The sequence below is a fragment of the Macaca mulatta genome, chromosome 8 (genome assembly GCF_049350105.2).
Source record: "Macaca mulatta isolate MMU2019108-1 chromosome 8, T2T-MMU8v2.0, whole genome shotgun sequence".
NCBI lineage: Eukaryota > Metazoa > Chordata > Mammalia > Primates > Cercopithecidae > Macaca > Macaca mulatta.
In genome coordinates, this window is record NC_133413.1 from 89,087,926 (window position 1) to 89,112,216 (window position 24,291).

Here is a 24,291-nt window from a genome sequence, read left to right on the forward strand (position 1 = left end):
CCAAGCTTTCTATTATTTCTTTAGCTCCAACACCTATATTCATCTATCTCATAACTTCATATGTCATCCACATCTCAAAATTGAAGCTTCTAAACTCCACTGAAGCAATAAGAGATCAAATGAGCTTATGTGAGGTGACCAGAAATTAAGATATTGTAAACATAAGAAATATAAAAGGCCAACCACTATCTGTTCTGCAAATTAACATATTGTTAATACTAAATTTGTAGTCCCAACCTACAAGTTTGCTTTTTTCCAGAATTTGTTATATCTCTATCGTATGCTAGGCACTGATTCACTATTTGGTTTCATTTTTCTTCCTATTAGTGACAATTTTTTAAAAATTTGTTTTCCAGACACAGAGTGACAGCTTGACGAAAAATGTTATGGTGTGTACCAAATACCAAGATGCCCCTCCTACCTGTACTCTCTTTTGTATTCCCAATCATACCACCAGAGTTTAGATTCTATTTTTCATTGCAACTTTTACAAAAGTGTCTTATCTGCTTCCTGTCTCTTATCCATCTGTTAATCTTACTGAAGATGCAGTGTTGGGCTGTTCCTTCAGGGGAAGGCTGTCACCACCTGCTGAATTATGCCCAAGATTTCAGCAGCTAGAACTTCCTCCTTCAGAAATGGAGAGAACCAACACAGAAGTAACATGAAGATGTGCCATAGAATTAAAGCAAGGTGATGCTTAATGAATCTTGTAGTGCCCTCTCAGAAATGTACACACAAATATACATGTGCCCAAGATTTTCAGTGTAATTTCAAAGGGATTCTCAGAACTCCATGTGCCTTAAACACTGAGGTCAGAACCCTGGTTCCAGATATTCTAAGATTTGCTTTAAATAATGCAACCCAGAGAGCTGTGTGCTTGGATCAAATTGTTTAGATTCCTTGTAGCATTGCTTCCATCTAATTGTCCCACCCTATGCCTTTGACTTGCATTAATGGGCAAATTGTAAGTTTCTTTTCTGTCTTTTGACAGAGGTCATCATCCATCGTATCCTTCATACATGGGGTCTATATAAATGCACACAATGTCTTACATATTATTTCACCAGGCTCACAGATACTTGGAGTACAAACTAAAGTTTCAGGGACTCCAGGCTAGCAATTGTCTATAAAGAATAAACTAGCTTTTATAAAACAGACTTTATTTTTCTCATACTGTTTTAGTTATTCTCTTATTTTCCCATACATTCTTTAATGTTTCAACTATACCATATGTACTGAAGTGAAATAATGCAACATACTTTTGTTCACACCTAAACCCAGGCATTAGTGTGGAGGCCTAGAGGCTGGCATGGTGGAACTAGTGATAATCAAAACAAGAGAATTCCTAAATGGATGCAGTTTTCCTCCGTCACCTACCTGGAGATTGTTTTCCAATGCTGAAATCAGGCCAGGTTGAATTTTGCTTTAATTAAGAGAATTGGTGTTTTCTTTCATTGCTACTTTGTTTTCTCTAAAATTACGATGTCCTGTTACTACCCATTGAATACATCCCGAGTGTACTCCTTTATCCTGGCACTTCAGGCATTTCTACTGTTCTAACCTTTGGCTACAGCTCCATCATTTCCTATTTCCCTTTACATAGGCCTGTGCTGCTGTCCAACTCCACAAGTTTCCTTTCAAGTGCTGGGAAGTTTCTGATCTCTGTGGCACTTTTCATGCTATTAACTGTACCAGGAATTTGATGTTCTCACATGCAATACATATTAAAACCCATTTACTGTAATATACTTATATAGCTAATAAATCAGACAAAAATTATTAAATGACACTTAAGGATTGTTATGTTGTTATACAGTGGGTACATGTATACCATATTCCATCTCATGGCAAGCAAGTGCCTTCAGGTTTTTGCTCCAGCTTACTTCAACTGCCTCATGTCTTCTAACACTTAACTTTAAATTCTGTATTCTCACAGTACTTGAAATTTCAATGTGCTTTGATCTATATTTTCCAGGCCACTGCATGTGGTACTCTCTTTGCCTGAAGTTCTCTTTTTCCTCCATACTTCACCTGCCTACCACCCTTTCCCCCTTCTGTGGGCCACAATCTACTTTGGGAAAGGCTGGTTTCTGTCCTTCTCATGGGTTCACACTGTATTTTGAAACTCCCTGTTCGTTGTCTTACTGCACTGTTCTCGGTGCCTACACTGCACCTAGCACATGGAAAACACTGAATGTTGCTGACATTGAAATATAGGTATTACTGGTTTTGAAGAGCTATTTGATAAAAGTTAAGTGAAAGCCATAAAAATACTTTTCATATATTAAACCAGGAATCAAAAACTTAAATGCTTTCAGAGGTCAGGCAGGTCATGTAAATGTCCAATGTAGTACAGGAGATAACAACAGATATAGTACAAGAGATAACAGTCTCTGTTACATTATAGACTATGTAATCATTAATCTGATTACATATCAGACTAATGTACATACCTGATCTAAACACGTTCAGATTCACATTTTTATAATTACTGTCCAAGCGAAACAAATTATAACCCCTGTCTTCAAATAATTTCTTAGAAGGAAAAAAAAGATACGTCTATTAAAATGTGACCTGTGGATTTATTTGTAATAGGGAAAAAGTAAATACAAATTAAAAAGCCAGTAATAGAGGCCTGACTAAGCATGGATTATATCCATGATATGTCATATATTAATTATTATTAAAGAATCTCCCAAACGGTAATATATGGAAAATGCTTTCACTATTGGAAATAGTAAAGAAAAAAGCTAAATTACATGCTTTCTATAGTTGCAACTATGTAAAAATATGCTTCCTTATTAAAATGAAAAGACTTGAAAGGATTATGCAGAATGAAAATACCTATATTAGAGTGCTCAAAATATAAATGATTTTTTCAAAATACAACATTTAGTAATGCTATTGTTTTTCTAATCCCAGTCTTTGGAGAAATGTTGGGAATATCTTTTGGAATCTCAGAATTTGACACCTAGCAAGTAAAATCAGGTTACTTTGGGTAAGAGCTGAAGAATATCAGTTGTGGGCTGAAACAGAAATACCATTGTCATGGCAACCACCAAAAATTTCATAGAAAAGGCATAGCTTGGATTTTTTTTAATGGAGATGACTAACAAGATCGCTTTTGAAATAGTTCTGATATAGTGTGGGATAATATACAGTAAGTCTGATAAACAATTTTGCTGGAAAAATTGGGATAAAGTGGCATAACCTTAAGATCAGAAGTTAGAATCCCTAGTGTAAGCTTAGCCTATGTTGTATGCTAATTAGCTTTTACTGACATAATACTAATATACCAGTCTGTCTTCCTTGCATATAAAAATTATATATTTAGTAACATTATAATTCTATAATGATAATAATTCTCATTATAAATAAAAGAGCTTGGGTTTTCTTGTCAAGAGAGATTTAAACTATTTTTCTGATTCTTTATGAAGACTCAATTCAGTGTTCCTCTGTGATACTATATATAACCTACTGGAAACAGAGGCTTCTGGAAATACTGATAGCATCAATAGAAATCATCGTGACTCCTTCCTTGGAAAGGGCATGTTTCATCAGTACCGTTTGCCTCATTTATTAAGCTGAATTGTCATCTTAAGTGACAGGTATTTTCAGTGCCCAAACTTCCTGCAAAGATGTATGGTTTTTTTTTTTGTTTTTTTTTTTTTTGAGACGGAGTCTTCACTTTGTCGCCCAGGCTGGAGTGCAGTGGCACCATCTCGGCTCACTGCAAGCTCCGCCTCCCGGGTTCACGCCATTCTCCTGCCCCAGCCTCCCGAGTAGCTGGGACTACAGGCGCCCGCCACGGCGCCCGGCTAATTTTTTGTATTTTTTAGTAGAGACGGGGTTTCACCGTGTTAGCCAGGATGGTCTCGATATCCTGACCTCGTGATCCGCCCGCCTCGGCCTCCCAAAGTGCAGGGATTACAAGCGTGAGCCACCGCGCCCGGCCTAGATGTATGTATTTTATCCCATTTTGTTTGAATTTAGATCAAGAATGCTCATTAGATTATTTTGTGAGCCCAGGTTTGCTAGAGTTTACAAAATCTGGCCTAGCTCACTAGCCACCAAGTGGCTATCTTCATACAATGACGGCTTCCTGAAGAGTGAATGAAATCCATAGCTTTGGGGAATACATCAACTAATACATTGAAACTGCTAATTGTGTGATTGTCCTGGGGACACGACTAGTTTATTTGGAAACTACTTGCAAAATTGCTTTGCCTTGCAAAATTGCTTCTTTGCTGGCATATCCAGTGGAGACCTTTTGGTATCCTGCACAACTACTCAGCCTAGATATGGGACTATATAGTTAAGAAGGAAGAGATTGTCAGTAACTACAATTTAAAATTGTAATTACAAAATTGTAATTATTTTAAGGGTGAAATTCTAATTGGCATTTTTTTGTTTTATGTAAGCTTCTGTAGATCTGCATTTATCATAAATAGCCACGTATCAAAAGTATCACATTTCTCATGTCACATACAAACTTTTGACTCTAGTATTCAATGTAACATTAAAAAAAAAAAAATCAAATCCTATTACCTCAAAATAAGGGCTGTGTGCCAGGATCGGGAAGCATCATAAAGTGAGTTAAAATTAAATGACATGTGGAGCTGAGTTTGAAACCTGGGCAGTTCAAACCTCATAATTGAAATTGGCACCTGATTGTTGTTGCAAGTAATTCCTATTCATTCAGCTCTCAAACCAATTAAATAGATACCATAAATATGTTGATTCCCGTAACCCATTTAGTCTATTTATTGTTTTCTGAAGCCACCAGTAAAACTAGTCTTTTTAACCAGCTACTGACAACAGATGTCATGTTATAAATCAAATGGAATTATGAACTTCTATTTCCATTTTGAAGCATTTGACCACAAAATTACACCTTGTATTTCTACATAAAAATCCAAGCATTATAATGTGAATGAGATCTGTCCACTTATTCATTCAACACCCACTTACTAAAAAGCTATTTCATTTAAAAGACTATTCTGATAAGTTAAAAACTGTTTGAGGATCTTACTGTCTAGTTAGTCATACAATTAATCATCACACATACTGAAGGTCTGAATCAGAAAAGAAAAAAGAAAAAAAGAAGAAAATCAGTTTGAGATGGAGTCTTGCTGTGTCGCCAGACTAAGGTGCAATTGCACCATCTCGGCTCACTGCAACCTCTGCCTCTCAGGTTCAAGCAACTCTCCTGCCTCAGCCTCCCAAGTAGCTGGGATTACAGGCGCATGCCACCACACCCGGCTAATTTTTGTATTAGTAGAGATGGGGTTTCACCATATTGGCCAGGATGGTCTTGATCTCTTGACCTCGTGATCCACCCACTTCAGCCTCCCAAAGTGATGGGATTACAGGGGTGAGCCACTGCACCTGGCCTTACCAGTATTTTTTTAATTTTGCACACAAATAGCCATTAGGAGCACAGGGGTAGGACTTTTTCCATTGAAAAATATGTGACTTCTCTATAATTAATTTATGTATCTTAACCACTTATGTTACAAATGAGGAAAATATAAATCTACCAAAATCATTCTGTAAAATCATTCCTGCTTTGAGTCATATGAATACTTGTTGCTAATTTGAGGCTTTCTAAATTTAAAGACATAAGATGAGTAGTTAATGACCTTGAAATTTAATTAGGAAAGTGAATGATCACTGGGAGAGAACCAGATAGTATGTTGTTTGCACTAATTTGATTTATATAACCCTTTTCTAGTCAACCTTTTAAAAATCAGCCAGACAGTAGAAATTCTCCACCTCCAAAAATTAGGAGGTTTACTAATTTTTGAATCTGGGTGAAGTTTCCCAGATTAATCCAAATGCAACTAAAATGTGATGAAAGATGAAGCTCATCTTAGTTTTCTTAATCTATGTGACCTACTTTGTCCAGTTACTTAAATTCAGAATATTCATGTTCACAATTTGAACCAGGAGAAATGCCTCTCTAGGTTCACCTTTCTCTAAAATTCTAAGACTAAATAAAATATTAATAAAATGTCTCAATAATTACCTTACAAGCATATTGAGATAAATAGTATGAAATAACTTGTTTTAAAAACATTACAGTAACAGAGATTATTAGAAAATATATCTTAAGAGGGATTAAACTACATAGATACAAGGTTCAATGTATTTTCTTAAAAGATGAGAACTTACTACCAGAAACATGTAATATATGAATACATGGAGGTGAGATTCTCTCTTTAGCAGAAAACAATTAGGGAATATGTGAGTGGTGTTTTATTTTTTATACATTGCCTTTATTATTATACATTTCCAATCATGATCTCCTAGTGTAATTGCATTTAAATTGTGTTAACCATATGTTAATTAAATAAACTCAGTGTAAAGACCCAATCTAACTTTCCTGAGTAATGTAGAGTTAATAAAATCAGCAGCTCATTGGAATCTAGAGTATTACAGGATCTTTGCATACCTAGCTCTTAAACTTATTTGTTTTGGATTCTGGAAAACTTAGCACCTTGGTTAAGTGGCTTTTGAAGAAATTTTGATATATACATCCACCTCACATAGATCTAATAGCTATGTGTTTGGAAAGTGTTGTGTGGAAACAAAGAATTAAACAGCAAGGAAATTTGGATTTCCTTAAGAACACACTGAATTGTATAGAGATAGGGTAATTTCTGGAGACAAATAGGCCTATCAATAAAGGACAAATATATGCAACTCCCTCCTTTTGCTGAAAATCTGTCTGTTATTCCATGTTGACTTAGATATTAAGAGAATATTATACTTTCCAATAATCATATTGTTATAATGCAGAGGATATATTTCCCACCAGTGACTCTACATCTACAATATATGATGAAATAAAAGATATAATTATAAAACACCATACTATCATACTCAATTCATTGAGATAATAAAGTACATTCTAAGCCTTATTTAATGGACAAATACATGCACTATTAGGTGGTTACATGAATCTCCATTATATTTGAAAAAGGCATATGTGTTGACATTAAAAACCACATTTCTACTGTGTCTTAAATTATAACTACATAAAATTAACACACTAACTTTAATTATCACTTATTTACACCAATTAAAGTCTGTTTCCAAACAAGAAAGATATACTGGGTATATGTATTTGCAGGTTTATGTGATTTAGATGTCTGGCATATTTTTAAAAACTGTCCAAAGGAGTTTGAAGTAATAATTTTAATGTAGCACGAAAAGATAACGTCATTCTCCCATATTTCCTTAATGTTCAGATGCTATGTATTATATGACATGATGTATATAATGAAAGTTACTAAAACTTTTTTTGGTAGAGAAAAAGCTAGAATAGCAGATGTGCACACTAAAAGGCAAAAATCTGGTTTTACAAGTTTTATAATAAAAAGGTGGCAAGATGAAAGTTTTTTTTTTTTTTTAACTTAGAACTAAATTCAAATTTAAGCTTAACTTTTACAGCAATCTTTAGAAAATTTTGCTATGTGGTCTTTCTTGAAGATTATTTGTAATTTTGTATAACTGATTTAGAAATTCCCATCAAATTTTAAAATTCAGAGTTCTAGATAAAACCATCAATTATCTGAAATCCTTTCTCAATCAAGACTGCCCATGAAGCCAAGTGCCTTATTTGATCCTATAATAAGCTTCATTGAAAATCAGCAGAGTCTTTATTCATTTATAAATGATGGGCATGATTATTAGTCTCAAGTTTGCTCACAATTCTGAAGCCTTGAAATTATTGAAATACCAAAAAAAAAAAAAAATTCGAATAAAGCTGTTCAGAAAAGCGATTACTTGAGCCTACTCAGTCTCAGTGAAACAAAGGTCCATTTTGTGCATAAGTGTAAAGAAATATATTTTTGAAAAAAAAATATTTACAGTTGGAAAATGATGAACTCTGAGGTTTCATTTATTGCTAGTGAAAGAGTTTAGAGCCATTGTAAATAGTTTCCTGTAGATCGTAATCGGATGGGTTTATTTTAGTCAGCAATTACAATGACAAAATGCTAGGTATCGAGTAGAACATTAGGCCAAGATCCATTTCTTCCCCTTGTATAAAATCTGGATGCATCCTATTAGAGAACAAAATTAAACAGGCAAGCAAAGATGTATTCAAGACTATTTCAATAGGGGAGAAAGACTGAACTCAACTCTGCTGAAATAAAAGGGAGACAAGTTTTTAAATGATGCAGTGAGCTAGTGAAAAATGCTGGAGGATGTTAGGGTAGAGTTTGTCAATGTGATTAGACATCTGTGTTTGCTAATGGGTGCTTAGCCAAGTTAGGGTCCTATCTTTTCATGCAGATTGGGAAATAGGAACATTATTTTTCTTGATTATTACATTTCAAAAAGATGGTTCCCAGGTCTATCAGAAAGACATTCCTGGGTTGTAGAATATTTAGAGCTTACGGAGTCAGAGAAAGAATTTACAATTGCAAGTTTTCTAAAGTAAATGATCTTGAAAAAGGGTGGTTAGAGGCCTAGGGTCCCAGAAGGAATAAACCTGCTGGAAGTTCATCAAGCTACATGGGATCTTTAAGGCTGTCTTGGTCAATCCAAACCTGGAACACAGATTCAGATGTGATTGCCAACGCAAGAAAAAAGCTTGAAAAGACAGAAGCTCCCCTGATCACCCATCCTCCCTTATCTGAGTTAAATATTTTATTTATTTCTATTATTTTTATTTTTTCATAGGTTTTTGGGAGAACAGGTGGTATTTGGTTACATGAGTATATTCTTTGGTGGTGATTTGTGAGATTTTGGTGCACCCATTACCCAAGCAATATACACTGAACCCAATTTGTAGCCTCTTATCTTTCACCCCCTTCCCACCCTTGCTCCCTCAAGACCCCAAAGTTCATCGTATCATTCTTATGCCTTTGCATCCTCATAGCTTAGCTCCCACTTATGAATGAGAACATACGATGTTTGGTTTATGTGTTACTGTAGAGGCACAGGATTGCCAATGTCACAGATTTTATCTGAATAAATTGCAAGTTTTTGTTTGTTTATTACTCTTAACAAGAGACTATGAAGTTTATGAGGGCAAGAATATTGTGTGTTTGTAATCTCAGGATTTACAGTAATGCCCCTCACCTCAGGGTAATTCAATTAATGCTTGTTAAAAAAGACGGAATTTTAAAGATTTCAGGAAATAAGGATGTGGGAATAAGTGTGGATATTACAAAAGAATTAAGAGTATTTAGTTTGGTAATATGAATGCTATAAAGGAATATGATCAGAGACATGTTCCTGGAGGTATGAACTGTTCTAGTAAATCCTAGACAACTAAAAGTGGGCCATACTCAGTGAAGGTAGGAAAAGGAGCTTATGTCTAATGTATGATATATGGCAGACACCATGTTAGCATATCTAATTTAGTCCTTTGGAAGAAGCGTATTAAAGGCTCCACTTCTTAAGTGCAGAAACTGACAGAGTAGCCATATAGCTACACTCGCCCTCGCCTCTATTGCCCCGTTATAAAGCCATTACACTTTGTAGCTGTAAATTTAAATTGTAATTGTTTAATTTTTAGGGAATAGAAAAAAGTCAGAAGTTTTAACTTTACATATTACATGACACCCCCAAGAAAGGATCATCCACAAAATATAGATAGAATCTATGCAGTATTAGACATACATTTAAATGCTAGAGACAGGGAAGAATAAAAATGGGTAATGTTTTGGGTATCTTCCAAAACATTTGAAGGGAGTGTCAACACAAGGAGAATCGGTTTCTTGGCAGAACCATCAGCAACTAAATTCTGGTTTGGATGGTCATTGAGATGGAAGTTAGTGGGACTCTTCCCGGTATTTAAAACATTCTCCATGATTCTTTGCTAATGAAACATCTCTTTGTTTCCTTGGTTTTATTATCACAGGAAAGATGTTTAAGGGAACAATCTTTCTGTGTTTTCAGATGTGCATTAAGAATGCTATTTAGGCCGGGCGCGGTGGCTCACGCCTGTAATCACAGCACTTTGGGAGGCCGAGACGGGCGGATCACGAGGTCAGGAGATCAAGACCATCCTGACTAACATGGTGAAACCCCGTCTCTACTAAAAATACAAAAATTAGCCGGGCGCGGTGGCGGGCGCCTGTAGTCCCAGCTACTCGGGAGGCTGAGGCAGGAGAATGGCGTGAACCCGGGAGGCGGAGCTTGCAGTGAGTGATTGGAGATCGCGCCACTGCACTCCAGCCTGGGCGACAGAGCGAGACTCTGTCTCAAAAAAAAAAAAAAAAAAAAAAAAAAAAGAATGCTATTTAATTCTTATTATGTGCTGGAGAGGTATTGATAATTCCTGTATATGTCTCTGTATGTCAGGACAAGAAATATTAAAGCTGCTTGATGCCAGTCCTATCTGGTTAAACATTATAAAGGAAGATATTCCTGAATTGAGGGGAGATGTCTGGGACAACAGCAAGCAAAGTGGAGAGAATTTAATTAAAAATTTAGTTAAATCTGAAAGTCCCATAAAATTCAAATACCCATGTTGGGCTGATATGATACTTATTTTCAAAATAATATATGGCTTGAAAGTTTTTCTAAAGAATTTGTGGTGAGAAAAAAGCTAATGGTCATTTAGTGTATAAAAGAAATATCTATTTTCCTCACAATTCTTTGAAATCCTTGACTTGTCATTCGACCGATTTTATCATTTTCTCAAAAAAAGAAAAAAAGAAAAGAAAATTGCATACTGGAAGGAAGTCTTAGTGCTTTTCTGGTGCACTGTTGGCATTCTTCCAATTCTTCTGGAAAACATCATTCTATCATTTATGCTCCTGTGAGTCAAAATGAAAAAGTCTGTATAGCCTTTTAGACAGAAGTATCAGGATATTCTTAAAGGGGCCATATCCAAACAGGCGTATTTAAAATAGTTATTAATTTATCATTATGCCCCAACAAGACTGCAAAGTTACTTAGCAACAGAATTAGGCACCCTTAGCAGGAACATGCATGGGAACAATGGTGAAACATAATTGAGCCTTAAAAAGGCAAATTCTTTGAATTAAATCGTGAAAGGACAATGTGTCATGGGGAAAATGAGTATTTTAACCTAGGACTTGTTTTCTGAGCATTATTTTATACCTAAACATAAGTGTCTTTCTATAGAATAAATAGAATAATGATAATTTTAGTCTTCATATAATTTAAGGCACTTAAAAAAGATTGTTTATCCAGGTTAGCTCAACAATGCATAATATCTCCATTTTGACCCATTAATTGTCTTCAACATTGTAGATACATAAAGAAAGGAAGGCTCTTACAAAAATAAAAACTACAAAATATCTGATGAACTGCAAGGGTTTTATTTTGATGTTATGTATAATTTAAACTATCAGAAACTCAAAAATTTTACTTTTATATTTTAAATTTGAATTTACATTTACATATGCACACATATCTAATTCCCATTTGCAGAAAAACAAAACAAAACAAAACAAAACAAAAAAAACCTGCAAAGCACTGTCTCTTTTAAAGTTCTTTTGACTAGTTTGACATTGGCTGACTTTATACTCCAATACCCGTAAAAACACTGTCTTGCTTCATTTAGTAATAATGGAAACAAATCTGGTGCATGTGGGCTATCTTGATATAATGCATAAACATCTACAAACTTCAGTCAAGGAATAAACGCAGGGTCCCGCTGCGGAGGCAGAGAATCCCAGCTTGGATCCTAGTCCTGTTTCTGGCTTTGTCAAATCACTTACCCACTCTAGACCTCATACTCCTCATCTATAAAATGAGACTGCTAAGATCCCTTTCAAATCTAATAATTCTGAGTCTATGTCCATCAACTCTTAAGTGGTGTCATTCTTTTTTTCTCGTGGAAGAATTGTTAGTTATATTGAATTGGTTATTTGACTGCTGTCTCTTTGTAAATACTAGAAGTAGTAGGTCTATTTACCAACACTGTTAGACTATCAGGCAGAAAAATGTCCCTACTGGCTTCTTTTTGGCTTTCTTTTATGTCTGATTATATGTTGCACTGCTGATTTTTGGTCCCTGAAAGTTGAAAATGTGCAGATGCAGATGTAATATACTGCAACATTTTATATCAAGCCACTGTTTTAAAACAACTGTGGTTTTTTTGTTTTGTTTTTTGTGTGTGTGGTTTTTTTTGAAGTCTTTAGAAGAGGGTTAGATGACCAAATCTGTTTTCCTTTTCTTGAGAGTTTTATAACATCACAAAAGGTCATCCTTAAACAGTCAGATAAGATTAACAACAAAATCTTGGAAAACAGCCAATGCATCAACAAAACAAACCCAGTGGACTGTTTACAAATGTTAAGTTTAAATAAGCAGCAGAACACGGGATGGGGAGGAGAGGAGAAACACATCATAGACATCGCAAAGAAATAATTTCCAGAGATGACCCGTGACACTGCACTGTTGGGAACCAGTATCAACAAACAAATTTAGCACCCAGCAATATGTAGAGTGCATTTATAAAAATGTTAGAAGGAGCAAGTCACAGAAGCAGAATCACGTGCCATTCCCATACTGGGTTCTTCATGTCATTTTTAATGAAAAGATAAATTGGTAGAAATATTTTAATTGCAAAGAAGTGAAAAAGTGATTTTTAATGCCACCAGTTGATGCCAGGCCAGGGTTTTCACTATGCAACCTAGCATGTAGCCCTAAAGTCCTGGCAGCTAAATAGTAGGGAAGACATTGTTCTCTTCCTTGCAAATACCACTTCCTTTACTAAGGATTCTAAAGGAAGAGAAAGCCTTTAACAGAACACCTGAGAGTGTTTAAATCCAGGAACTTAATATTTAAATCCAAGAACTTAATATTGACCTAAGAAGCAAGTAGACTTAGGAAAAGAACAAGCTACAGAAATTGTTGAAGGCCTTGCACATTTCATTGAATTTTTTAAAATTCTCAATAGAAATAGAGAATTCTCGGCAAATTGTATTTTATCCATGATTGGGATGTGGCCTATTATTAGAAGTTTACCAGGATGAAAAAGTAACCTGCTGAGGATTGCAGATGACACTAATACAGAAACAGTAAAAAGCAGAGACTGATATTTGTAACAAAGGATTTCACCAGCTTTCTAAGAAAGGCTTTCATGGTTGACACAAGAATTAGATTGTAGTTATACCTGATATGAATTTTAGATTATGCAATACATAAAGATGCATTTAGGAGACATAATAAATTGCACATCATATATTGCAGTAGTAAATATTACATTCTTTTCAATGAATAACTTTACAATATTTTGTGGTTTAAGGAGCCTAATTAAAAAAAAAAGATTGTTTTAAATTTGAGAAATGAGCAAGTTAAAATAAGATGAACCAGATTTCTACAATCCACTTTCTAATGCTCAAAGTGGAGAGGCTACAAAATGGTGCATGACTGAGGCTATGGGAATCTGTGTTTTCTGCACTGTGTGAATCATATTATATATTCCATAATATGAAGGGGTACAAGGCACTTACAGGTTGCATTTTTCAAACTTTTACAAAGGAATAGTAGTCACCTTCAGATACTTCTCTTCTAACTAATTAGACCTTAAACAAAAGTATATTTGCATAAATTTCATCAAGCTGCACTTTCTGAATTTCTTTCTCCTTTGAGTCTATTTATTACTCTATTCACTCTGTTATCTAATACCCTTTACAGTAACTGTATGCCCTGACATTCTCTTCCCTCCTCCACATCATCAAAACTTGCTTTGAGATCATTCAGGCTGAGGTTAAAAAAAAAAAAAATGAATAAGATCTTAAAGTAAAGATATTTGAATTTCAATGGAAAAGAAAGGCAAAAGGATTGAGGTTCTCAGGCAAAGAGACAAGAGTCTGCCAGGCAGCAGAACTTCTCGGCTCCTCCCAATTATAAGACCTGTCTTATAAGCCATATAGCTGGAGAGACGTGTCATTCAAAAGGCTCAAAATACAGGAAAACAAAAACAAACGTCACTTCTCCTTAGTTCATAAATACAATGTAGGTTTATTGAAGAGAACATTGAAATTGATCCCTGTTTTCTGATCTCAAACTAACAGTGAAAAGGAGTTGAATAAAGTGCCTTGGTGTTGGTGAATGCAAGAAGAATTGAGTGTATAATTACAAAAGGAAAGTGATTGTCAGTGTGTGTGTGAGAGAGAGTGTTTGTATAGAAACCACTCCAGAAAAAGACATTTAAAACTGCTAAAGTTATTAATGCACTGAAAAGAAACTACTAACTTCCAAATCATTCTATTGCTGCATTAAGTCATATTTGAGGTACAAATCAATAGCAATGACTTTCTTGAAATGTCTCCCAATGCTATGATTTTATTCTATGGCACTGGTGGGTAAAGGGGTTTGGTCTGAAAGGACACAAACAGGTAATACCATCAGTTAAGAATGTTGGCAGTACTTGAGCAAAAAAACAAAATATGATAGAAAGCACAGTTATTTTTCGTCTCATACACAAGTCTAAATGTTATGTTTTGCAGTTATGTAAATTAAACTGATCTTACTACCTATTATTTTTATTCAGTTACCAAAAGAACATTTGCTTTGAATGAATATGGATGAATTTTTCTTTTAACAGAATCAGGCAGCCAAACATGACTCCCTGTTATTTACATGAGTCAATATCTACTTGCCCATATAAGCTTGCTCCACGAACTTTATAGTCAGATAATTCTTGTTATGATCAGGGAAAAAGCAAGCAAGAATGAATGTGATGCCAATTCATATAACTACGAATTAGTATTTAGTAGTAGTTATTGATCATTTTACATGGAAAGTAAAAAAATCAATTATCTAACATTCCATTGTTTACTATTATTTTTAACAAAAATGGGATTTTGTTTTTTTTAATAAGATGTTCTGTTCTTTGTTAAGGAGTGAGGAAAAAAGCACTTACTGATCCTAAGCAAGTCAGCTGCTCAATTTGCCTGATGATGAATATGAATACAGGCTTTCTCTCCAGTACAGTAGCTCTTCATCAAAAACAGGCTGGCTCTAACATATTTTGCAAACAGAGAAAAGTGTGCCCAGACACAGTCAGCAATTCTTTTCAATTTTTTGAGATTTAAAATATTATTGTACTTTGTATGAATTTTACATTTCTCATGGATAATTTTACTGTGAAATTTATGATGCTATAAAACTATATTTATGAAGATACTATAGTAGGCTGTACATATCTCCATATCTTATATTGGTAACATTTAAATTTGAATACTACATCTTTATCCTTTCACAAACTAGGAGATAATTGTTCTGATGACTAGCAGAAGCTGGCAGGAATGATAGATTTGCCACTCTTTGCTTTCTGTTATTTGTGAGTCTATTACTCTAGTTGGTCAGTTAATGACAACACATGACAAAATCTTCCTACTGACTCTAATTTCACTATTTTTTGTTATGCTGAAGCTTCCTCTAATTTTGTGTGTACGTATGTTACCCTACTTGTCATTTTTTTTTTCCTCCCAACCTTCCCCATCAGAAAGCCCATCTCACTAACTTTACAATCAGATAATTCTTGTTATGATCAGGAAAAAAGCAAACAAGAATGAGTGTGATGCCAATTAATATAATTACTACTTGGAAGCCACATTTTGAGGGCATTAAACCAGAAGAAGAGTAAAAATGATAATAACTTCGTTTTAGGGAAGCTGTAACATATAAATAAAACCCAAAATGGCACCACTGTTAGTTTTCCAGGGACTTAATATTTCTGACACTCCCTCAATTTGTGCCCATGGATAAGATGTACTATTATAGGGGAATCAAAGAGTTACATATTTGGAAAAATCAGGTTATCAAAAAGAAGTAATGACATTGTTTAAACAATAACGCATTAAGCTTTGTTTATTATGCTAGAAATTGTATGAGATTATCTGAGTAAAAGCATTTCAATTACTTCAGCATTGTGGGACATGAAGTGTAAAAGAACTAAGGACACGGAAAAAAAGAAAACAGGAAAAAGAGGAAAGGGCTGAAAGATTAATTACTTGGCTGTCAGCTGCTAGGGAGTTTATTTATGTTCTCTTAATATTCACAAGGCTCTTGTCAAAATGGTATTATTAAATACCTGTTTTATAGAAAAGGGACTGAGGCTGTTCAACTGCAGTTTATTTGATGGGTATTTCTGCCTGTGATGGGGACAATTATGTCAGGAACTTCAATCCCATTTAAAGTGGAACCTAGCAGAGACATAGTTTTGATCCAAATTTAGACAATAGTACACTGTCGCTTGTCCTTCTCCAGGATGGTAGTCTGTGTTTCAATAACTACAGTTCTTTCCCCTATTTTTTCTGAGTTGTTTGTACCAACTCTTTGGTTTTGTAAATGTATGTGACACTTTGTTTTAAACTAACTATAAAGTGTAAATTAGACAAATGCTAAGATGTCTTTTTTCCACTAACTGATTGGTTTTGTAGTAGCAAAAATCTGAAATTACATGCAAAATGCTGTTTACAGTTGTTTATTTTTAGTAAGCGGATGCAGAGCGGTGAGTTGTCAGATTCTCAAAACAAAATCAAATTATCTAATATTTTACATTAAATCGGGTAATGAATATCACTTCTGGATCCAAACATTGGTTTAATTATTTATAATCTTTGTAGTGTCCCTAAAATATCTATTATCTCCAAGTAACAGTAAGGAAACTGAGGCATAGAGAGGTCCAAGTAAGTGGCAGGGATGGAATTCAAACCCAGGTCAGTTTCAGGCTTGAACTACACTAATTCTATACCTTTCACTGCCTCTCTCACTGTAGATAGTTGTATTAGTCTGTTTTCATGCTGCTGATAAAGATATACCAGAGTCTGGGAAGAAAAAGAGGTTTAATTGGACTTACAATTCTACATGGCTGGGGAGGCCTCAGAATCATGGCGGAAGGCAAAAGGCGCTTCTTACACAGCAGTGGCAAGATAAAATAAGGAAGAAGCAAAAGCAGAAACTGCTGATAAACCCATCAGATCTCGTGAGACGTATTCACTATCACGAGAATAGCGTGGCAAGACCGCCCCTCCCGCCCCCGCCCCATGATTCAATTACCTCCATCTGGGTCCCTCCTAGGACATGTGGGAATTCTGGGAGATACAATTTGAGTTGAGATTTGGTGGGGCCACAGCCCAATCATATTAATAATCAACAAATGTTCACTTATTTCCTTTACACCAGGTGAAGTAAAAGAACAGGTGTGTGAAAGAAACAATCATTAAGCGATACTTAAACCAGTGCAGATTAGTTTTAATGTAAATGTTATAATAATAATGCTAGTCAGCAGTTACTGGATATTCATATTATGTTAGAAACTGTGTATTTAGTACATTGTGGGTTGGTTGGTTTGTTTGTTTTGAGACGGAGCCTTTCTCTGTTGCTCAGGTGAGTGCAATGGCACCATCTCAGCTCACTGCAGCCTCTGCCTCCTGGGTTCAAGAGATTCTCCTGCCTCAGCCTCCCAAGTAGCCGGAATTACAGGCATAGGCCACAACGCCTGGCTAATTGTATTTTTAGTAGAGACGGGGTTTCACCATGTTGGCCAGGGTGGTCTCAAACTCCTGACCTCAGGTGATCCACCCGCCTCAGCCTCCCAAAGTGCTAGGATTACAGGTGTGAGCCACTACACCCAACCTTTATGGGTATTTTTAAAGTTGAATCTCACATATATACTACCGACTCTAGGAAGTAGCTAAGGTGATCAAAACATCAGCATGATCAGGTGCCAGCAATTAAGTGGAAAGGGGTTCCTGGGGGATGGTTTTGACCAAGACATTAAGCAGAGAAGAGATGGGCAGTGGTGGGAAGACTGAGAAGCTATTTATAGCAGGGAGATAGCACTACTGTAAGCATGCATTGCTTGCCTAACAACTGTGGACCCTGATAACCTAAAAAGTGTGGTTTTGATGAAAACTGAAGAGTGATACCTTTATGTGGTTTGAAAAAAAAAAAAAGGCTTATATCTATCCCTCCCTTCATGTTTGAACATAACTGGTTTGGAGATGTGTTGAAATGACTGATCACAAGTTCTCTTTCAAATCTGAACTAAATGTCTGTGTGATGGAGTTAGAGGCTATGGAGCTGCTTTCCTGAGGTCATAGATTCAGCCCCCTCACTTTCGCCAGTGTTTTCCATTCTGGCAAACCAGCATAGTTCTTTTTATCTGTAGTTATTATACATCTAGTTGATAAAACACAATTTGATCTATTTATACCAAAGTATAAATGAAATCTGAATTCATCTGATTAGTTCTTTCTGTAAAATCGTGTTCATTTCTATCATATATGTTGTAACATAAAGATTTTTGGTGAGATCATAGTCCCAAAGTGATAACCTAGATCATCTGACTCTACATTCTCCATAGGAATAAACCACATGAATCTCTCTGAAGTAATGTTATAATTCCCAAAGGTAATTTATGATTATATATATGCTACTTTCATGCATATTTGATATCATTTTGACTTTCACTATTCATTTATCATGTTTGCAAGCCTTTTGTTAAAAATAGCTGGTACACAAATCATTTCCTGATTGCCACATCTGGAACCCTGATTATATTTGCATTTCAGAGTCGTTAGCCTTTAAAACTAGAGCAGAATCTGGGAATTTGCAGACAAAACAGTGCTTCCTTCTGGCAGTTGCATAAAAAGACATTTTAAAATCTGCATTTCTGTTTAAAGAAAACTGATTTACTTTCATTCTGAATTTATATGACACTTTCTTTAAACTAATCATAAAATGTAAATTAGGCTAACTCTAAGCTGTCTCTTTCCCCACCAGAACAAATGACAGTAACATTTTGTACAAAAAAAAAATGTTTTTCTATTCACATCTTGAATCATTGCTCTCCCCATCTTTGAAAGTTAATTCTGATTAAGATATACTGGTATCTCATTGAAATCTTTGACAAAGCCAGCTTAGCTATTCTCTTGAGTAATGATTTATCTTACATTAAAATATCTTAAACATATGAACATTAATAACTAAAGTGATTATTACTAATATTGGGACTCAATTCATCAAGGCGAATACTTTGGGGAGACAGATGGACTGTGAAGGGACAGGGATAATTTTTAACTGTGGCCTTGATATTTAGACCAATGGCCAAGGAAAACCATGAAGAACATGAGAATGGACTTCATTCATGTCAAGGAAGCAGAGTATTTGCTGATGGCTTAACATTTACTAGGCATGTCCTAACAGGATAGCCTGGAAAGATATATAACATTTTATCTGAATCATTTAATTTAACCACATCCCTCTGTGTTAGTGTTATCTCTATTGGTAGACAGACACCAGGCTCAGGAAGATTAAGAATGTTACCTAATTCTAGTAAGCTGCAAAACGTAAACTGATTTAATTCCAGAGCAAAGATCTTTCCACCTTATCAGTATGGGTCTTTATCTCTTTGAGAATATATGAGCTCTATGAGCCTTCTTCCAAAAAAATGCATAAATAAACAACATGAGACTTGGCATATCAGTACAAATCTCACTAAATGATTGCTGTGCTTGGACTTGCATCTGCTGGTAGATCTTTTGCAAAATTGCCTTCCTCTGAGATAGTGGACTTTAAGTATTTTTTCTGAAGATATTCCCAAATTATACATATAAGAAACTATTTTCCTTTCAGGCTAAAGATAAATTAAAATGTATTTAACTACACATAGGTGCCACTGTTGGTCTAACACTCTACATATACCAGGATACAAACTAAGATGGGTCCAAAAACTGTCCATTATGCTGTGATTTGTTTGTGATATTGTGACATAGATACAATTTAATCAATTATAAGACAAGAAAAAAGAAAGAAATGCTCCTTCTTCCTCCTTAACATCATGTAATTAGCCTACCCTACTGCCCTAGGCTAGGCCGAGTAGTCTTTTTTCCCCCCTCCTAGTACAGGGAGCATATTTTAGTGACCCTCTGTCACAATCTTCTCCATTTCAAGTACATCTTACATAAATCTAGCCCATCCCACAGAGTTTGTGCCAGGTAGTCTTAGAGTCAGTTGTACCCATGTATGTATAATTTTGAACTTCTCAAATAGGAGCATTTTAGTCAGTAGAACACAATGGTTGGCACTGATGTCAAACTTTCTGAGTCCAAATACTGCTTCCATCTCTGACTAGCTATGTAACCTTAGATAAACGTTAAGTGTAATGTTTATGAAAAACTTCTGTTTTCTCAGGAAAAGAGGATAATAAATACACCTACCTCACAGGGTTAATGTGTAAATTCATGTAACATGGGATAATGCATGTTAAGCATTGCACAGTACCTGCCTCTTGTTGGTAATAGCTGCTCTATTATTAATTATCCTCTTTGTATCCTCCATTCTCAGCTCCCTTCTAATATATTATAGTTCTTCAGCAAATATTTACTGGATTGAGTTAGTTCTAAAACTTAGGCAATGCACCAACAACAGAGCAATTGCCCTTAACCATCACTTCTCCCACTGAAAGGGAGAATAGACAGAAGCCAACTGTCTACCCTTTTTCTACACAAAACGTCTCATCCAGCCTCCAGTTAATAAAATAATAGTTCTGAAACTCAAAAAATATCAGCAATTGTTAAAATCATGCTAGTTTGAAAATAGTTGAGTTTTCCTGATGAAGTATGTCTCAGGACTCCAGGGTCACCAAGCTTATATTAATATAGTCTAGTTGGGACTAATGGTAATAGTCAGTGAACTAGTCATTTCTGAGCTTCTTGGGCTCTTAAAAAATTTGTTAGCATTAAGCCCACACTTCATAGAGGCACAGCTATTTTATTTTTATAGGAGACTCAACAGTCAAAGTAATCTCTTTAAAAGCACAAAGTATATGATATCTTGCCCTGCTTAAAACTTCTAAAGGTTATATATTGGGAAGAGATTAAAACATAAACCACTTAATAGCACTTATAGGCCTCCAGTGCTCTGGCCCCCTTCAGCATCTCTTCTAGACCTTCATGGGTTCCAGTTATGTTTGCCGTTTTCAAGCCCTCGGATGCAGCAAGCTTGTAGCTATCACATGGCTTTGCATTTACTGATCCTTCTGCTTAGATCAGTTTTCCTGTAATCATTTCAGTCTCGTTTCAGATGCCAGCTATACCACCTTGGCCAGAGAGATCAGCCTCCTCTGTGTCTGTCTATCCCATTAATCAGTTTCATTTATCAATTTGTTTACTTATGTACTCTACCACCCACCCCCCTGCCCCAACAACTAGAGCTTTTGCTTAAGAGCAAGGACTTTGTGCTCATTCACCACCAAATCTTCCAAGGCTTTCAACAGAGACTGGTATGTGGTAGATGCTCAGGAAATGAGTGTTGAATTAATGAATGAATATGTGAAGGAATGAAAAAAAAATGAGAGACACTATGACAAAAATATTTCTTTTGAAAGAACAATGTAACAAGGAAAAAAAAATCTTCATTCAATTAAAATCAATCACACAACGTTACTAACATCACTTAGTAGTTCACATGCAATACAAAATGTTTCTCTACTTTCTGGTTCTGTCCGTGTAATTAATTAAATTTTGCTGACTCTAAGGCCCATCTGTGAGACATTATTTAACTTCCCTACTCTAAAATTTCAGCATTAACTTGGCAAGAGGCATCATCAGTTAGTGGTCATCTGACCTTGCATAAATTATAATTAACCTTTCAATGCCTCAGTTTTCTCATTTGTAATGTGGGAATTATACAAGATGTATAAGTTTATAAGAATAATCACATTAATAAAGCTCTTAGAATAGTGTCTTGCATCTGCCAAACAATATAGAAGTCTTGACTACTGTTACTAGTATTATTATGAGAATTAAATGTGGAGAATAATCCTTCATACAGTTGTATGTTCCATTGAATGGAAATGGAACTAACAAAATATTTTGAAATCAGATTAAAGTTGGTGCGGTAAAATATACCAAGGTAGAAGATTATGTGGGTATAAAAGCATAACAATATTTTTGTCTTTTGTTTTACTTTATTTTTGAAAGAAGGAAAGAGTCTAGAAATAAAAAGACAAAAACTCTCCATTGACTGTGGTGACATGGAGATCACTGGTGTCCTTCATAAGTGAAATTTCAGAGCAGTGGACAAAGGTGTTGGAGTGAGGGAAGCCAGATGAAAGTAAACTAGGCCAGGCGGGGTGGCTCACACCTGTAATCCTAGCACTTTGGGAGGCCGAGGTGGGCGGATTGTGAGGTCAGGAGATCGAGACTATCCTGGCTAACATGGTGAAACCCCGTCTCTACTAAAAATACAAAAAATTAGCCAGGCGTGGTGGCGGGCGCCTGTAGTCCCAGCTACTCGGGAGGCTGAGGCAGGAGAATGGCGTGAACCCGGGAGGCGGAGCTTGCAGTGAGCCGAGATTGCGCCACTGCGCTCCAGCCTGGGCGACAGAATGAGACTCCAAAAAAAAAAAAAAAAAAAGGTAAAAAAATCTATAAAGATAACAATTTTAAGAAGGACAGATGTAAATGAGATAAAGAAGATATTCGATGACCAAGGAAGATTCCATGTTGCATATATACTTTTTACTATTTTAAATAGGAGTTAGTGGTCTAGAATATGTTTGAATTTTTATGGGAATAATCTATAAGGAGTAGGTCGGCTGTGGAAGACTCAGTGCTGTGAAGTTCTTGATCAGATGAGGAAAAATGGAATAACCACTACAAGCAGTGTGAATGGCCTTTCACATTAACTCTAACAAAAGGGAAATACAAATATCAGTGAAGATGCTAATGGATAAATGGATTTCACAGTGGGCCATTTACTGGCTTCTATTTTCTTAATGAGATATAAAGCAACACATCAGCTGAGAGAGGAAAGTAAAGAAGAAAGGGGGAAATTTGAGGAGAGTGCGGAAGGCTTATTAAAAAAAAACAAAAAGAAGAAGAATGGTCCTTAAGTAGAATAAGAAAGAATTCACTGGTTAGTCAGAACAATATTCCCAGTCTTGGAAGCCCATTTGAGGTTGGTGTTCATTAATTTATTGGAATACAGTTGTGCCCTGTCACGTGATTTTTCTCCAGTTACCTAGGAATAAGTTTTGAAGAGACAGAAAAGAGTGAGAGAAGACAATTAAAAGAAAATACATTCGTATTTTAAATATGTATGTGACGTTAGACTTTAATAGTTATCAAAAAATTTAAAGAAATGGAACATGAGGGTCCAGTTTATTAATTTATCAAAATCAGTAATCACATATAACAGTATCTTATTTTGGTAACATGCTTCATCTAATTTGGTTCAATAACTTGAAAAGTAATTTGGCAATGTCTAGTAAGATAAAAGTGGTCATAGATTTTTACCCAGTAATTTTAATTCTGGAAATTTACTAAAATAATTTATATTTAGAAAATCATTATATAAAGGTGTTCATTGTCCTGTCATGTGTAATAACAAAAAAAGTAAACACATTTAATTTCAACAATAAGAAAATGATTGAGTAAAGCAAATTATATCCAATTAGTAGAAAATTACACAGTCATTAAAATTATAATTATGAGACTATGCAGCAAAATAGAATAATGCTTACTGAAGAGAGCTGATTTCAAATTTGTCTGCCTTGTGATAACTATGTAAACCTATGACTATTAAAAATCAAACAACAATAAAAATTTAAAAGCTCTGCAACAGTAAAGGGAATTTTTACTTTTGTTTTAAAATATTTTTAGTATGGTTCTTTTTTATAATTTTGCTCTTTAAGAGGAGTGTTAAAGGAAATTTTTTCTGGCCTCCTTTTTAAAGACTTTCTGATTATTATGTCTCACATTTTCAAATAAATAATTATTTTACCAGAAAAGGTCAGACATATTTGACTCATTAGACTTCCACATTATTTGGTAGAAAAAGAAGAAATATCACTTTTAAGTGTTTTTAGCAAAATTTCAAGATTTTTTTTCCTTTCTTGCTGTATTTTTCCTGGAATAGAGATTAAGCAAACTGCCTAAAATTCTAGTCATTATTTTTCATTATTTTCATTTTTATTCATTATCCTGCCCTTCACAGGAACAGTAATGATTCTGCAGGTTGCATCTGCCAATTTCTTGCCTCTTATCCACATGATGAAGCCATGCTGATATGAACACATCCACTATTTTAAAAACTCTTCAGTTATTGAATTATAATTTGGACTTCTGTTATAAGGATTTTATGTAAGTGTAAAATTTGGACTCAACTTCTGGAAGCCTTTTGTCTTGTTAGTCTAAACCTGAAAGATCCTTAATATTCACCCATATGAGAAATAATTATGCATAGTTAGAAGCTGCTAAATTATTTATTAAGGATACCTGGCAGTGCTCTTGCAAATATTTCTCAGAAGCCCTTTATTGAAGCTTCTCTCTCCCGCTT

General features: G+C 35.1%; 1 protein-coding gene across 2 annotated transcripts in view; it reads left to right on the forward strand.

The window, feature by feature from the left end:
- PKIA (cAMP-dependent protein kinase inhibitor alpha) overlaps nt 1-24,291 on the forward strand; it is an 89,083-nt gene that overhangs the window by 25,565 nt on the left and 39,227 nt on the right.